Raw genomic sequence first — 18,497 nt, 5'->3', positions numbered from 1 at the left:
ACTAAGACCAAAACTAATCCCAATCAACTCCTTTGGGATTGTAGAGCAAGCCTAGACTAATGGTAGGAACTCATACGAATTGAAGCTAAAAAATTTTTAGCCGTAGAGTTTTCTAATGAGATCCCGCCCAAATTGGAAATACCATGGATGATCCAAGACAATTGATGGATTCCTCACATTGAGGGTTTCAATTTGAGACCAACTAGAATAATTTTCTTCTCCAAAAAATTTAGGTGAGCCACGAATGGCTGAGATTTCTTAGTGAGTTTTCAAGCCCTTTGGCTTATCATTTTTAAAAACTAACATTAACCCTGAACTTTAAGTCCTTATCTTTACTTTCAGGGCCTAATTAAATATTCTTGGCCTGACAATAATCAAGTAAAGTGAATTGAAATATTAAAATAATAATATAACGTACCCTCAAGAATATTTTTGAAAATTTTGAGTACAATAAATAATTTATTATAGGAAGTTTAGGCACCCGAGATGATAAAGAATAGGGGAGATAGTTAGGTCTACTTGGCAGGCTCGGATGGGCATAAGTGCAGTGTTGTGGGTTTGAGGATACTGTGAGGTTGTTACCTTATATAAACTATGGTTTTCTTTGTAGAAGTTGAGGTCTTAAATAAAGAGAAAATTCTGTCAAAATTTTAATATAATCCTAGGGCTTTTATTTTGTTTCCTTTACGCATTAATTATTTTTGGTTAGTTGTTTGATACACCTCGGTGTATTCGTATAGGTGATCCAAACTGATTATTTTTTTCTTTTAACTAAATCAGCAACTAAGGGGTCAACTAAGTTAGGGTTGAGTTGAAATCTCTTGAAAATTATACGTTGTTACTGAGTCAAGTTGGACTCCTTAATTTATATTATTCATGTTATGCTTATATGAGCCTTGTGTTAGGTCTAATTATGTGTTTTGAAAACAATAGGGCTTATATTAGACTTAAAAGATCTAATTATGTGTTTTGAAAACAATAGGGCTTACAATAGATTTCAAAGGTCTTGTATTAACTCAAATTCTATGTTGATCATGTCACATTTGATCGAGTCAATGATAGATAGTATCATTGAATAAAATTCCAATTTATGAAAAGTTAAAATTAAATTTCATGGTAATTATATCATATATGTTACATTATATTTTACAAAATGAATAATAATATTAGAAGTCATAAAGTAAAGGTTGTGAAAATTTTCTCCACTGCGCTCACCATATGACAATCACTCCAAATTGAGGATATTAAAAATGGGGAAATAAATTTTTTGAAATATGAAATTTTAAATTTATCTTCAAATTTTTTTTAATCTTTATTTAAATTTCCTTTTTAGTCAGATATACATTTTGTTTGGGATGGAGCGGCTCGAAACCGAAGTATTGCCAAAAATAAGCAATGTCTTAACTACTAGGGTAAGCCTGGATCGACTTTATTTAACTTGTTAAGGATATAATTATATCTGAAGAGCACCAAGTTGCAGAAAATATCTGATGCATCTTCCACCCCTAATCACTCCCCGACCAAACGAGAAAAGGTGTACAAAATCTTGGTGCAACTAAACACGTCAAACGCCATAAGCACCACTTCACTGAAACTTGGCGCATAACACCTACCAACCAACAAGCCCTCAACTTTCTTCAACTGTGAAAAATGATATCAAAGTCTCTTGACAAACCTCCAGATGGAAAATTTTCAAATTTAGGACCGTTGAAGTAAACGGAAAAACAGAATGTTAAATCATTAATTTCGTGGACAAAAGTCAGAATGCTCACACAGAAATTGAATACCAAGAAGAGGTATTCACTTTCTAATTAGCACAATCTTTCTTCTCTTCATGAAAACCAAATCCTTTGCCCTCTTAATCTTCTTGATCACACTCAATCTTCCTTTGTTTGAGGCACAAGCCTGGATCAAAACTGGGGGAATTTACCGTACAAAGGTGAGTTAGAAATAAAAATTATTAAAAATGGGTGCGGTATGAAAAATTTACGAGATCAGGGTGAGAAAAGTCAAGAGCCCTAAAAACGCTGATATCAATAGCGTTTTAATGTCCAAAACGCTATTAATAATAGTGTTGTCCCAAAATAGTCCAAGAGGGGGGTGAATTGGACTTTAACAATTTTTCGGCCCTTGCTTATAGCCTAATGAAAAATTGTGGCTTTGTTCAACTATGTGATTCTTCTATATAACGAGAAAGTAATATGTGCTTCAACAATGTGTTTTTATGTTGCAATTCAATTCTCAATCAATGTATATGGCAATCTCTAATAAAGCATTTATCAACTAATTTTCTCAAGTCTCTCAATATGTCCACAAATTTATCAACTCAATCTATTTAACCAACATTCACTATCATGTATATGAGAAAAGAAATTTAAATTGCATAAAAGTAAAGAGGTAAAGGTTAGAGAAATCAAACACAAGGATTTTATAGTGGTTCGGCTTAGCTAGCCTACATCCACTCTCTCAAAGAACCCTCTTTGAGTCTTTTCTCCACTATTTACTCTTTTGAAGGCAAGAGACCAAAAGCCCTTTACAATTTCTCAACACCAAGTTTTTACACCAAGGTAGCTTGAAACCTCCACAAGTGCTATCACAAGCACTTACACTTCCAAGCTTCAATAGGTGCTTGTACAACCTCTCTTGAATGCAATTCAATATTTCAACACTCACTCTTACTCAATACAAATCAAACTATAAAGAAGAGATGAGTTGATTTGCCAATGGTAGCTCAAAATCTTTAAATGCTCTTGAATGAAAGCAATAAATGAAAATTCAATGTTGGAGATCAAATGTAAGCTTTCATTAAATTGTAAATGAAGTAGAGAAGGTGTATATATAGTCCCAAATTATTTTAGACCGTTTGAAACCCTTTTGGAACGTTATACACACTGCCCAAGACAAAATGGCCGTTATTTTGTCCTTTTGTGCGAAGTTGAGCAGCTCTGGACAGTTAGCAAACTAATAAAATTTTAGGAGCAGTCAGCAAACTGGTTAGCAAACTAATGTTTTTAGCAAACATATTAGCAAACCGAAAATTTTAGCAAACCAGTTAGGAAACTAAGTCAACAGCTGCATGTCTCAACTTGCAATGTAAAATGATTTAGACCTTTGAAAAATGTTTCAATGGTTGTGTTCAAGGTCATGATGAGAAAAAGTAATCAGAAAATAAATTTTCATTTTTGAGCTCCATATGACTAAATTCTCATCCATTCTTTTTCACAAAAAGGCCTAAGACTCTAACACTATACTCTTCATACCTTTTCTTTGAGTCTTGGCTTCCATAGTCTTTTTCTCATTTTGGATTTGTCTTGGAATGCCTTTGAGTATCTTTTCTTCTTAGATGCAACTTCAAAGGTTCTTTATGCATAAGACAAAGAATCTACACATCACTTAAAGGTTAGGTTAGATAGATTCTCTTTGAGTTTTGTTATCATCAAAATCAATGCTCATTTTGAGCTACACGGGGTCAACAATCTCCCCCTTTTTGATGATGACAAAACTCAACTGAATCAATCAGTCAAAAATAAAAGTGTGTGAGAATATGTGTGAGTATGTAAATCCAAGTATAGTATACCGAAAATGCTCCCCCTAAATACATGCACATAATTTCCAAGAAATCCATTTTCTGTACATAAGCTCCCCCTGAATTTATGCTATAAAGCATTTTCACAATTCTCAAATATAAACACCAGTATAAACACATATTCATCAACACAAGTATCAACACATATTCTCATATCATCACACTTCACAAGTATATCAACACATTTCCATATTTCCATATTTCCATCAATACAAGTAAGTATGAACACATATTCACATCAACATATTTCATATTCACATCAACATATTTCCATTCTCCCCCTTTTTGTCATCAATCAAAAAGGAAATAGGAGAAAATAATCCAAAAAGAAGCAGGTCAGCCCAAAGTAGACGCAGTAAGGTAGACAGTAGCAAACTAAAAACCAAAAGTAGCAAACAGACTAGGAAACTAAATATGCAAGAATCAGAACCAATTTTAGCAGAGGAGGAACCACCCTTTTCAAACCTTTTCTTTCTCCCATCGATTATGCGAATGTATTTCTCTAAGCACCATCAAATCAGTCCTAGAGCTTTCCTTAGAGACATTCACATTGACTCTTTAAACACAAAGATCAAGAGATGTGCATAAGGCAATTTTCCAAATCCATAAGCTTTGCACATGTTCTTAAAAATCTAATATGCCAAATTCATTTTCACTTTGTTAACAATGTGCCACATGATACACATATCCAAGTGACTCAAATAACCATAGTAAATTGCTCTAAGCACCTTTTTCAAACTTAACCAAATTAAAGCCTGCCATCCTAGCAACATCCTTATGGGTGGAAATTTTATTTCCATCATTGGGCAATTTCAAAGCCGTAGCTATCAGTTCAACAGATACATCATATAAACTGTTATTCAAAATCATTTGTACATTCACAAAACCATCCATCCTTGAAACTCAAAAATCTCTTTGAATTGAAAGTTTACCTGATTGAAGTACTCCCATTTGATAAATTTTCAATCTAATAGTGCTTTATCCACTGAGCCCAAAGATTGGGCAGCCCCATTTTTGCGTTGGGTATCACTCTTTCGCATTTGCCGCTTCTTTTTCTTTTCTGGCGTCGTTACAGTGGGTTCGACAGCCTTGGATGGGTCGGAAGACCCACTTGTTAATTTCGATTCAGGTAAATTTTTCTTCCCTTTCAATTTCTTTCGTAATGCAGCGACAGGGATATCGTCGGAGGCTGATGAGGATGAGGAAGCAGCCGCAGCAACTGGAGATTTTCATTTAGCATGAGCCATTGACGAAAAAAAAATGTGAAATTGAGTACTGGTTTTTCGGTATGTAAGAGTGGAGAGGAAAGGAGAGACGAGAGGTCTGATGGGTTTGGATATATTTTGCCGGAAAGAAAATGGGTTTATTTTGGAGGTTTCGTGAACCGAAGCAGAGGAGAGAGAGGGTGACGGTTTCGTGTGGCAGAGGATTTTAAGTTCTCTTGAGTCCCGCGCTTTTCTATTCCAGTGTACTTTCTCTGAACCTGTTTTCTTCCCCCTTTTTTTTTTATTTTAAACAAGTCTATTTATCTTTATATGCACAAATAAATATTTTTACATGTCGACCTGACATTGAGAATGTAATATCAAATGTGAAAAGATAAATGCATAATCGACACGCAGAAAATTTCAGCCATAATCACGTTTTGGTTTGAGATTTGAGCGATTACGATATAGCAAACTAATTTTAGTCACGCAATATTAGAATTCTACTTAGTAAACTAATTTCACAAGTACACAAACAAGTTAGCTAATATTCTTTAAAGATTTTTCAGCAAACTAATATCACAGCAGATCAATTACACATTCAATAAAATGTAGATACATGATGTCATTATGATTTAGATTTCAAGCAAGTGATTCACACATACCAATTTCCCTTCTAATTCTACAAAAGGTTTCTTCATTAAGAGGCTTTGTAAAAATGTCAGCAAGTTGATTTTCAGAGGTAACAAACTCTATTTTGATATTTCCATTTTGAACATGATCTCTAATAAAATGATGTCTAATCTCAATATGTTTAGTTCTTGAATGTTGGACTGGATTTTTGACCAAGTTTATGGCACTTGTGTTGTCACACTTAATTGGAACAAGATTATATTTTAAACCAAAATCTTCCAATTGTTGTTTCATCCATAAAATTTGAGCAACACAACTACCAGCAGCTATATATTCTGCCTCAGCTGTAGATAAAGCTACTGAAGTTTGTTTCTTACTATGCCAAGAAACTAGTGCATGACCAAGAAATTGACAAGTACCTGAGGTACTTTTTCTGTCCAGTCTACTTCCAGCAAAATCAGAGTCACTATAGCCAACAAGATTGAATGATTCGCACTTTGGATACCATAAACCAATTGATTGTGACCCTATGAGATATCTAAAAATTCTTTTAATCACTTAGATGAGATTCTTTTGGACATGATTGAAATCTTGCACACAAGCAAACACTAAAGTGTATATCAGGCCTAGATGCAGTAAGATACAAAAGAGAGCCAATCATACCTCTATAAAGCTTGGTATCTACTTCTTTACCTTTTTCATCACTGTCCATTTTAATTGTTGAACTCATAGGAGTGCCCATGCTCTTCAAATTTTCCATCTTAAATTTCTTTAGCATATCCTTGATGTACTTTGATTGATTTATGAAGATGCCATCTTTCATTTGTTTAATTTGAAGTCCAAGGAAGAATGTGAGCTCACCCATCATGCTCATTTCAAATTCATTCTGCATAATCTTAGAAAATTTCTTGCAAAGAGATTCGTTAGTAGCACCAAAAATTATATCATCAACATAAATTTGCACAATGAGCATATCATTATGATGCTTCTTAACAAAAGTGTTGTATCCACTTTCCCTCTTTGAAAATCATTTTGTAAAAGAAATTTACTAAGCCTTTCATACCATGCTCTAGGAGCTTGCTTTAAACCATATAAGGCTTTAGTAAGTTTATAAACATGATTTGGATGCTCATGATTTTCAAAGCCTGGAGGTTGTGCAACATACACTTCCTCATCAATATAACCATTTAAAAATGCACTCTTGACATCCATTTGATAAAGCATAAAATCCTTGAAACATGCAAAAGCACACAACATCCTAATAGCTTCAATTCTAGCAACCGGAGCAAAGGTTTCATCAAAATCAATCCCTTCCTCTTGGTTGTAGCCTTGAGCCACTAGTCTAGCTTTGTTCCTAACAACATTGCCTTTTTCATCCATTTTGTTTCTAAAGACCCATTTAGTACCAATAATTGAATGATCTTTTGGTCTAGGTACTAAATTCCAAACTTTATTTCTCTCAAATTGATTTAGTTCTTCTTGCATGGCAAGAATCCAACATTCATCATTTTGAGCATCTTCAAAACATTTAGGTTCAATTTGTGAAACAAAAGCAACATTACCAAAATATCTTCTCAATTGTGCTCTAGTCATCATCCTCTGAGATGGATCATCAATAATATCTTCTTGAGGATGGTTTCTATGGAATCTCCAATCTTTAGGTAAATCTTCATGCTGGGGCTCATTTACTTGTAATTCTTCCAGATTTGGCATTTCTTCATTAATTTGATCTTCATTGGCATCATAGACATCTATTGTAGTTTCTCCTTGAGTTTCCTCATCTTTGTCATCAACTTGTTCCATTTCTTCACTTGATATTATATTCTCTTTTCCAAAAACCTGCTCATTATCATCACAAGCATTTTTTCTTCTAATAGAAGGGTTAGTCTCATCAAACAAAGCATGAATAGTTTCCTCAATAACCAAAGTTCTTCTATTGAACACTCTATAGGCTTTACTCTTTGTTGAATACCCAAGAAAGATTCCTTCATCGGATTTAGCATCAAATTTCTTTAGGTTATCCTTCTTGTTATTTAACACATAGCACTTACAACCAAATGCTTTAAAATAAGAGATATTTGGTTTCCTTCCTTTCCATAGCTCATAGGGGGTCTTTTTCAAAATTGATCTAATCAAAACTCTATTCAACACATAACAAGATGTATTAACAGCTTCAGCCCAAAAGTACTTTGGCAAATTATTTTCACTCAACATAGTTCTAGTCATTTCTTGCAAAGTCCTATTTTTCCTTTCTACTACCCCATTTTGTTGTGGTGTTCTAGGAGCTGAAAAATTATGATTGATTCCATATTTATCACAATATTTCTCAAACAAATGATTTTCAAATTCAGTTCCATGGTCACTTCTTATAGATGAGATGCAAAAGCCTTTTTCATTTTGAACCATTTTACCAAAAGAGGTGAATTTTTCAAAAGTTTCATCTTTGTGAGCAAGGAAAAATGTCCATGTATATCTTGAATAGTCATCAACAATAACCAAAGCATATGACTTTCCACCAAGACTAGTAGGAGTTACGGGTCCGAATAAATCAAGATGAAGCAATTCTAATGGCCTAGTGGTAGACACAATATTCTTAGACTTAAAAGATGCTCTAGTATGCTTTCCTAGTGCACATGCTCTACATTGAAATTCATTTTCATACTTAATCTTAGGAAGACCATTAACAAGTTCTTTCTTAGACAGTTTTGAGAGTGTATGCATGCTTGCATGACCCAGTCTTCTATGCCATAAATAACTAGAGTTATCAAGAGATACTAGACATGTACCATGATTAGTTTCAAAATTATTCATGTCAAGCAAGTAAACATTATTTGATCTATTGGCAATGAACAATGTGTCATTATCTAAACTATTGATTGTACATAGAGACGAAGTAAACTTTACCTCAAAGCCTTTATCACACAGTTGGCTTACACTTAGCAAGTTGTATTTCAAACCTTCAACAAGTGATACATCTTCAATACAAGGCTTGGTGCCAATTGTGCCATTTCCAATTATTTTTCCTTTCCCTTTGTCTCCAAATTTTACATATCCTCCATCTTTCATTGCAATTTTTGAAAACTTGTCTTTTTCACCAGTCATGTGCTTTGAACAACCACTATCTATATACCATTTATCACTTTCCTTCATTCCTTTGCAACAAACCTCATTGTCGCTTTCTTCATCTTTTTGTGAGCTCTCAACTTTCTCCTCACATGCCATCAAACAAAGAAGAGCAGCCTCTTTGTCACTCGATTCATCATTTGAAGACTCTTCACTGTTGCTCCATACTACTTTCATAGCTTTCTTGCTCCTATCTTCTTTTCCTTTCTTCTTTTTGAGCAATGGACATTTGGGCTTGATATGTCCAGGTTTGTGACACTCATAACATACAATTTCTTCTTTTGAATCTTTAAAGTACTTGTCCTTGGGAGTATGCTTTTTCAAGAATTTCTTGTATTTGCTTCCTCCTTTCTTGAAAGCTCTTTTAAATTTTCTTGCAAGCACAGCCATTTCATCTTCATCATCACTTGAAACACTTGAGTTGTCACTTGAGTCAGCTTTGAATGCAACTCCTTTCTTCTTATCTTCATCTTTGTTTGATTTGAGAGCAATGCTTTTCTTCTTCTTTTGCTCATATTCAACTTCATCCTTCTTGTATACCATCTCATGTGCAATGAGAGAACCAATGAGTTCATCATAGGTGAACGTTTTGAAATCTTTGGTATCTTGGATAACTGTTGTTTTTGCTTCCCAAGACTTTGGAAGTGATCTAAGAATTTTCTTCACAAGTTCACTTCCTCAAATTTTTACCAAGTGCTTTGAGAAGATTTACAAGATCGGTAAACCTTGTACTCATATCTGCAATTGATTCTCCTGGCCTCATATCAAACAACTCATAATCTCGAATCAGAAGGTTTGCTCTGGACTCTTTAACAACATCAGTTCCTTCATAAGTCACTTCAAGCTTATCCCAAATTTGCTTAGCAGATTGACATCCTGAAACACGATTGTATTCATTAAGGTCAAGTGAGCAATGCAAAATATTAATAGCTTTAGCATTTATAGAGATTTTCTTCCAATCATTGTCATCATATTCATCTTCATGTTTTGGAACTTTTGTAGTTCCAGTACCATTCTTTTGAGGAACATGTGGACCATTTTTAATAATTCTCCATGCATCAATATCTACAGATTGTATGAAATTTCTCATTCTTACTTTCCAAAATGAATAATTAGTGCCATTGAAAAGCGGTGGTCTAGTGATTGAGTAGCCTTCAACTAAAGGTGCAGGTATGCCGGCAGTGTTACTAGATGAACTAGCCATTATGGATCACTCTAAGGTTGTAATACCCTAAGCAAGAGAGTCAAGCTCTGATACCAATTTGTTGTCCCAAAATAGTCCAAGAGGGGGGTGAATTGGACTTTAACAATTTTTCGGCCCTTGCTTATAGCCTAATGAAAAATTGTGGCTTTGTTCAACTATGTGATTCTTCTATATAACGAGAAAGTAATATGTGCTTCAACAATGTGTTTCTATGTTGCAATTCAATTCTCAATCAATGTATATGGCAATCTCTAATAAAGCATTTATCAACTAATTTTCTCAAGTCTCTCAATATGTCCACAAATTTATCAACTCAATCTATTTAACCAACATTCACTATCATGTATATGAGAAAAGAAATTTAAATTGCATAAAAGTAAAGAGGTAAAGGTTAGAGAAATCAAACACAAGGATTTTATAGTGGTTCGGCTTAGCTAGCCTACATCCACTCTCTCAAAGAACCCTCTTTGAGTCTTTTCTCCACTATTTGCTCTTTTGAAGGCAAGAGACCAAAAGCCCTTTACAATTTCTCAACACCAAGCTTTTACACCAAGGTAGCTTGAAACCTCCACAAGTGCTATCACAAGCACTTACACTTCCAAGCTTCAATAGGTGCTTGTACAACCTCTCTTGAATGCAATTCAATATTTCAACACTCACTCTTACTCAATACAAATCAAACTATAAAGAAGAGATGAGTTGATTTGCCAATGGTAGCTCAAAATCTTTAAATGCTCTTGAATAAAAGCAATAAATGAAAATTCAATGTTGGAGATCAAATGTAAGCTTTCATTAAATTGTAAATGAAGTAGAGAAGGTGTATATATAGTCCCAAATTATTTTAGACCGTTTGAAACCCTTTTGGAACGTTATACACACTGCCCAAGACAAAATGGCCGTTATTTTATCCTTTTGTGCGAAGTTGAGCAGCTCTGGACAGTTAGCAAACTAATAAAATTTTAGGAGCAGTCAGCAAACTGGTTAGCAAACTAATGTTTTTAGCAAACATATTAGCAAACCGAAAATTTTAGCAAACCAGTTAGGAAACTAAGTCAACAGCTGCATGTCTCAACTTGCAATGTAAAATGATTTAGACCTTTGAAAAATGTTTCAATGGTTGTGTTCAAGGTCATGATGAGAAAAAGTAATCAGAAAATAAATTTTTATTTTTGAGCTCCATATGACTAAATTCTCATCCATTCTTTTTCACAAAAAGGCCTAAGACTCTAACACTATACTCTTCATACCTTTTCTTTGAGTCTTGGCTTCCATAGTCTTTTTCTCATTTTGGATTTGTCTTGGAATGCCTTTGAGTATCTTTTTTTCTTAGATGCAACTTCAAAGGTTCTTTATGCATAAGACAAAGAATCTACACATCACTTAAAGGTTAGGTTAGATAGATTCTCTTTGAGTTTTGTTATCATCAAAATCAATGCTCATTTTGAGCTACACGGGGTCAACAAATAGCATTTTGTGCGGATGGCATCCAAATTAAAAAAAATTAAAAAAAAAAAGCTGGACGCTACTATAAGTAGCGTCCAGCTTTTGTTTTAATTTTTTTAATATTTTAAATAAAATATAAATATTATTTTAATAAATAATATTATAATAATTAATATTATAATATATATTATTAAATATTATAATTTTATTTATTAAAATAATATTTATATTTTATTTAAAATATAAAATAAAATAATTAAAATTTAAAAAAAAAATTAGATGCTACTTACAATAGCGTCCAATTTTTCTTAAACTTTTTAATTATTTTTCTTTTATTTTTTATTTTATTACATTTTAATTTAATTTTAAATTAAAAAATAATATTTATAATAAAAATATTATAATATATATTATTAAATATTATAATTTTATTTATTAAAATAATATTTATATTTTATTTAAAATATAAAATAAAATAATTAAAAATTAAAAGAAAAATTAAACGCTACTTATAGTAACGTCTAATTTTTCTTAAACTTTTTATTTATTTTTTTTATTTTTTATGTTATTAAATTTTAATTTAATTTTAAATTAAAAAATAATATTTATAATAAAAATATTATAATATATATTATTAAATATTATAATTTTATTTATTAAAATAATATTTATATTTTAGTTAAAATATAAAATAAAATAATTAAAAATTAAAAGAAAAATTAGACCTACTTACTGTAACATCTAATTTTTCTTAAATTTTTTAATTATTTTTATTTTATTAAATTTTAATTTAATTTTAAATTAAAAAATAATATTTATAATAAAAATATTATAATATATATTATTTAATATTATAATTTTATTTATTAAAATAATATTTATATTTTATTTAAAATAATTAAAAATAAAATAATTAAAAATTAAAAGAAAAATTGGACGCTACCTGTAGTAGCGTCCAATTTTTCTTAAATTTTTTATTTATTTTTTTTATTTTTTATGTTATTAAATTTTAATTTAATTTTAAATTAAAAAATAATATTTATAATAAAAATATTATAATATATATTATTAAATATTATAATTTTATTTATTAAAATAATATTTATATTTTATTTAAAATAATTAAAAATAAAATAATTAAAAATTAAAAGAAAAATTAGACGCCATCTGTAGTAGCGTCCAATTTTTATTAAACTTTTTATTATTTTTTTTATTTTTTATGTTATTAAATTTTAATTTAATTTTAAATTAAAAAATAATATTTATAATAAAAATATTATAATATATATTATTAAATATTATAATTTTATTTATTAAAATAATATTTATATTTTATTTAAAATATAAAATAAAATAATTAAAAATTAAAAGAAAAATTGGACGCTATTTATTGTAGCGTCTAATTTTTCTTAAACTTTTTAATTATTTTTTTTTTATTTTTTATTTTATTAAATTTTAATTTAATTTTAAATTAAAAAATAATTTTTATAATAAAAATATTATAATATATATTATTAAATATTATAATTTTATTTATTAAAATAATATTTATATTTTATTTAAAAAATTAAAAATAAAATAATTAAAAATTAAAAAAAAAATTAGACGTCACCTATAATACGTCCAATTTTTCTTAAATTTTTTATTTATTTTTTTTATTTTATTAAATTTTAATTTAATTTTAAATTAAAAAATAATATTTATAATAATAAAAATATTATAATGTATAATATTAAATATTATAATTTTATTTATTAAAATAATATTTTTAATTAAATAAAAAATTAAAATTATTTTTCAATTAAAAATTAAAATTAAATTACATTACAAATTTTTTTATATTTTTTTAATTTAATTTTAAATTGAAAAATAATTTTTTATAATAAAAAATTATAATATATGATTTTAATTATTATATTATTATTTATTAAAATAATATTTTTATTTTTATTTAAAATGTAAAAATAAAATAATTAAAAATTAAATAAGAAGCTGGACGCTACTTACTACTTACAGTAGCATCCAGGTTTTTATTTAAATTTTTAAAATTTTTTTATTATAATAATATTTTATAATTTTAATTTTTTATTTAATTAAAATTTAATTTAATTTTAAATTAAAAAATAATTTTTTATAATAAAAATATTATAATATATATTATTAATTATTATAATATTTTTTATTAAAATAATATTTATATTTTATTTAAAATATTAAAAAAATTAAAACAAAAGTTGGAGGCTACTTATAGTAGCGTCCAGTTTTTTTTTTTAATTTTTTTTTAATTTGGATGTCATCCGCACAAAACGCTATTATTAATAGCGTTTTGGACATTAAAACGCTATTGATACTAGCGTTTTTAGGGCTCTTGACTTTTCTCACCCTGATCTCATAAATTTTTTATACTGCACCCATTTTTAGTAATTTTTATTTCTAACTCACCCTTGTACGGTAAATTCCCCATCAAAACTGCCTACTATGATTCAGTGACCAATCTCCCTGTAACCAGTGTAGATTCTGCTCTTTTTACCCATCTTTATTATGGTTTTGCCTATATTAACAGTTCCAATTACCAGCTTTCCTTTCGCTTCTCTAATGAATCAACTGTCTCTACCTTCACAAATATCATTAAACGTAAGAACCCATCGATAATCACACTTCTATCTATCGGGCTTGCTTATGGAAACTACTCCACCTTTTCTTTAATGGCCAGCCAGCCTTCTTATAGAGAATCTTTTATCAGATCCTCAATAGAGACTGCCAGGCTTTATGGCTTTGGTGGTCTAGACCTTTCTTGGACCTGGCCTAACACAGACTTTGACATGAAAAATATTGGAGTTCTCTTAGATGAGTGGCGGGATGAGTGGCGGGCTGCTATAAATTCTGAGTCAGGAAACACTAGCGAGCCACGATTAGTCTTGACAATGGCTGTTCATCGCATGCCGATTATTGGTGCCACGAGCTTTCCTGTTGAATCAATTCTGAGAAACATAGATTGGGCAAATATTATAGCATTCGACTATCAAGTACCCTTAAAGGAGAATGTTACAGGAAACCATGCTGCTTTATATGATCCTTCAGGTCATGTTAGTACTGATTCTAGTATAAAAGAATGGTTAAGAAGAGGATTTCCAGCAAGCAAGCTAGTTTTGGGTGTGGCTTACCATGGTTATGCGTGGACTCTAATGAACCCAAATGACAATTCCATTGGTGTACCAGCCTCGGGACCAGCTCTGTCAAAGGATGGCTCCATAGGCTATAAGTTTATTAAAACGTTGATCCCCAGCTACGGCTATGGAGCCACTTCAGTCTACAATGCTACATACGTAGTGAATTATTTCACCATTGGAACATTGTGGATCAATTTTGATGATGTTGAGGCTATTGGGACTAAAGTTTCATATGCCAAGACAAAGGGACTTCTTGGTTACAATGCCTTTCAACTCTCAAATGACCATAACTGGCAGCTTTCTCGAGCGGGTAGGAAATTGTTCATTAAGTATATATTAATGATCTATATGGTCTTAATTAATTTTCCTAATTATTGTGATAAACTAACAGCTTTTGAGGTTGGCAATAAAGACAATGGAAAGAAGAAGCAATTGCATATTATTATAATTTCACTTCCAAGTGGAATGGTTATCTTCCTGCTTTTACTTGGCTCTGTATCATACTATGTAAGAAGCAGGATCAAATCAAAAGGTAATAAACTTATTATATATGGACTAAAACTCCAATATATATATTTATATATATTATCAACATTTTTTCTTTACAGATTTTGCATTATTTTTCTGTGTTTTTGGTTCAGGGAAAATAGAACTTGGCAAATTATTAAGCTTTTTATTAGGACCTAAGGCAGTAGGAAATGAATATCCAGACCAAAATGCTCCTAATCTACAGGTATTCAAATTTTCTGAAATCAAAGCAGCTACGAGTAACTTTTCGCATGAAAATAGGCTTGGAGAGGGTGGATATGGACCTGTTTACAAGGTGATTTTGATGAAGAAAAGAAAAATTAAAGCTTTTTTAAGGGAAATATATGGCATATGGCTTTTTTTTTTTTTATTTTGAAAACTTGATTTGGAATTTGCCAGGGTACACTAGAAACGGGACAGGAAATAGCGGTGAAGAGACTTTCTAAAACTTCACATCAAGGGCTTAAGGAGTTCAAAAATGAGGTTAAACTTACAGCAAAGTTGCAAAATGTTAATCTAGTGAGACTTTTGGGATTTTGCACTGAAAAGGGAGAGAAAATGTTGATCTATGAATACATGCCCAACAAAAGCCTGGATTTCTACCTATTTGGTATGTGCGTACATCATGTTACAGCTTTACTTGCACATTTCATCCCTCGACTTACAGAATAATTCTGTTGTGATGTAGACCCCAATAGAAGATTGAAATTGAATTGGGAACAACGTGTTCACATCATTGAAGGGATTGCTCAAGGGCTTCTATACCTCCAAGAATACTCAAATTTTACAAAAATTCACAGAGATATTAAAGCCAGCAACATTTTGCTAGATAATTGGATGAAGCCAAAATTTCAGATTTTGGCATGGCGAGAATTGTTAGGAAGGAGAGCAATGAAGCTAATACTGGACAGACAGATTGTTGGAACATAGTAAGCTAATTGCTTCTTGGAAGATATATTTATACTAAGATGAGCATAAACCATCCAACAGATTCATATAATATGCAGTGGCTATGTACCTCCTGATTATGTGAGACGTGGCGTGTATTCGATAAAGTATGACGTTTACAGCTTTGGAGTTCTGCTTCTACAAATCATAAGTGGCAAGAAAAATACCTATTTTTATGGCTCGAGCGAGAACCTAAACCTTTTGGAATATGTAAGTCGTCACTTTTACTAGCTCAAAAATAATTTTGCTAATCAAGATCATGACTAGAACTTAGAAGAATGATTTTGTGTTATCAATTTACAGGCTTATGATTTGTGGAAAATGGAAAATAGGATGGAGTTTATGGATTCAACACTAGACGATTCATTTTCTCCATGTAAACTCTTGAGATGCCTGCAAGTAGCCCTTTTATGTGTACAAGAAAGTCCAACAGATAGACCATCAATCTTGGAAGTTTATTCCATGCTAAAAAATGAAAATATAGCTATTGCCTGTCCTAAAAAACCTGCTTTTTCTGTTAAAAGTGGTGAAGCTGAAGAAAATGGCATTTGTTCTATCAATAATGTATCTATTTCTCAAATGTTACCCCGATGAACTTTACTTTGTACGGCACACATGAAGGAGCATGATTTAATTTTTATTGATTTGATACCTATGTTTCTCTCCATTTAACAAATATAATTCAAACTGTTAGTTACCGTTAAACGACGCAAATGCGACTATACATGATAGATGTGATGCTTACATGGCACTGACGTGTTGCTATGTCAGAGCTACGTATTCGCCATATTAGCTCAACGTATTTACTACGTCATTATTATTTAATACTAACTAATATTTTAATCACATTTATTAATAGAAAAAAATATTGAATAAATTAATAAAAATTAAATTATAATTTCTTTTTTATATATTTTTTCTTATTTAAAATATGTACTTTTTTTAATGAAATTTATTGGGTTGATTTTTGACAAATTGTGTTTTATTCCCTTCAGAATGGAACAGTTTTACAGAGGAAGATAAATGTGAAAGAGGAGACTTTTCAAATCTATTTTACATTTTGAATAGTTTTCATTTAAATTTTATTGGACAAGAAATATTAATTAGAAGAAATGCAAATAACAGGTACTTATACCAAGTAAGAATGGCAGCAATGTCAGAACTAGAAATTAACGTTAGGGGCAAAGATTTTTAATTTTTTTTAATCTCTTTTTTAAATTTATCGATCACTTTCAATTGGGATTAAAATGGTAAAAAAAAAATTGAATTTACAAATTAAAAAAGAAAAGCATTTAAACAGGGATAAGTGGCAACATTAATCCACCTAGACATTAATAATATAATTATAATATAGTCTTTATAAATTTTCTTTAGGCTGGGGGCCCACTGTCCCTTTTGATTCCTAGTTTCGCCATTGAATGGTAGGCATCAAGGGTCAAAGAGTGTAGCTACCCTTGAGGTTTCATTTGTCAATTTTGGAATAATTAGTTTTATATTTCCATGTGGGTCCTCTATATTGCTGGTTTCACACTGTTATCAAGTAGGCCAATCGTAGCCAAACACATATTTGATGGGAGAAGACATTTTGAATTTTTTTCTTTTTTGACTCGTAAACGTTTGGCTCGTCTTAATTATTTGCGAGAAAATTAATTTAAGGAAAATATTTATTCTTCGTATTTTAATAAAATTAATTATTTAATTATTATATTTTAAAAATATTTTATTTAATTTTTATATTTTATTTTTATTAAATTATTTAAATTTTTTTATTAATTAAAGAATTTAATGTTAAATAAATTATTATTTATTTTATTTTAATTAAATTAATTATTTATTTTTTATATTTTAAAAAATATATTAATTAATTCATGTAATTTAATTTTGTTAAATTTTTAATTCTATTTTTATTTTTTCATACTTAAATTGTCTTGATTTTTTCTCCCTTATTTTTTCTTTCTCTATGTGTCATCCTCATTACACTTACATTTTTCTCCTCCTCATTCTTTATGCATTTTCTATTTTTTGATTGAATTTGATATAAACTTTGTATGTAGAAAGGTTACTCAATTTCTTAGATGTCTAAGTAATCAAGATGGTAATAGAGAAAAATTATTTTTCAATAGAGAAAACAAAAATAATGCATAAGAAATTGAGTAAAAATATTTAAATTATTAAAAAAATGTAAATTTATATTTAATCTCTACATAAAAAATTTTTTATTTTCATTGAAAATTATTTTTTTAAAATATTATATTTTTAAAATATATGAATTAATTAATTAGTTTTAATAAAACAAATGGACAAAATAGTAATATTTTTAAAATATAAGAACTAATTAATTTGATTTACTAAAATAAACAGATTAAATAGTAATTTTATAGGTATTATTAACATAAAATTTAATGGATTAAATAGTTTGATAGAAGTAAAATATAGAAACTAAGGCTAAATAATTGAAGCAAAATATAAAAATTAGATAGTTTATTTTTAAAATTTAGAGATCAAATTATTAATTTAATTAAAATAAAAGGATTAAATAGTAAATTTCATAATTTAACCAGAACACTTGACTATTTTCTAGTTAATGAAATTAAATAGTCAAATCTTAAATTTAAATTTATCAAGTGATTGATATGACATCGTTAAATCAAACTATA

At 29.7% G+C, this 18,497-nt stretch overlaps 1 pseudogene; it reads left to right on the top strand.

Moving 5' to 3' along the window:
- Positions 1–13,484: 13,484 nt before the first annotated feature.
- On the top strand, positions 13,485–16,434 carry LOC110658915 (putative cysteine-rich receptor-like protein kinase 23; annotated as a pseudogene).
- Positions 16,435–18,497: the final 2,063 nt, after the last annotated feature.

The sequence above is a fragment of the Hevea brasiliensis genome, chromosome 17 (assembly GCF_030052815.1).
Source record: "Hevea brasiliensis isolate MT/VB/25A 57/8 chromosome 17, ASM3005281v1, whole genome shotgun sequence".
In the NCBI taxonomy this organism is placed as follows: Eukaryota; Viridiplantae; Streptophyta; class Magnoliopsida; order Malpighiales; family Euphorbiaceae; genus Hevea; species Hevea brasiliensis.
The sequence above is the reverse complement of the archived record's forward strand: the minus strand, read 5'-3'. Positions and strand labels throughout refer to the sequence as shown.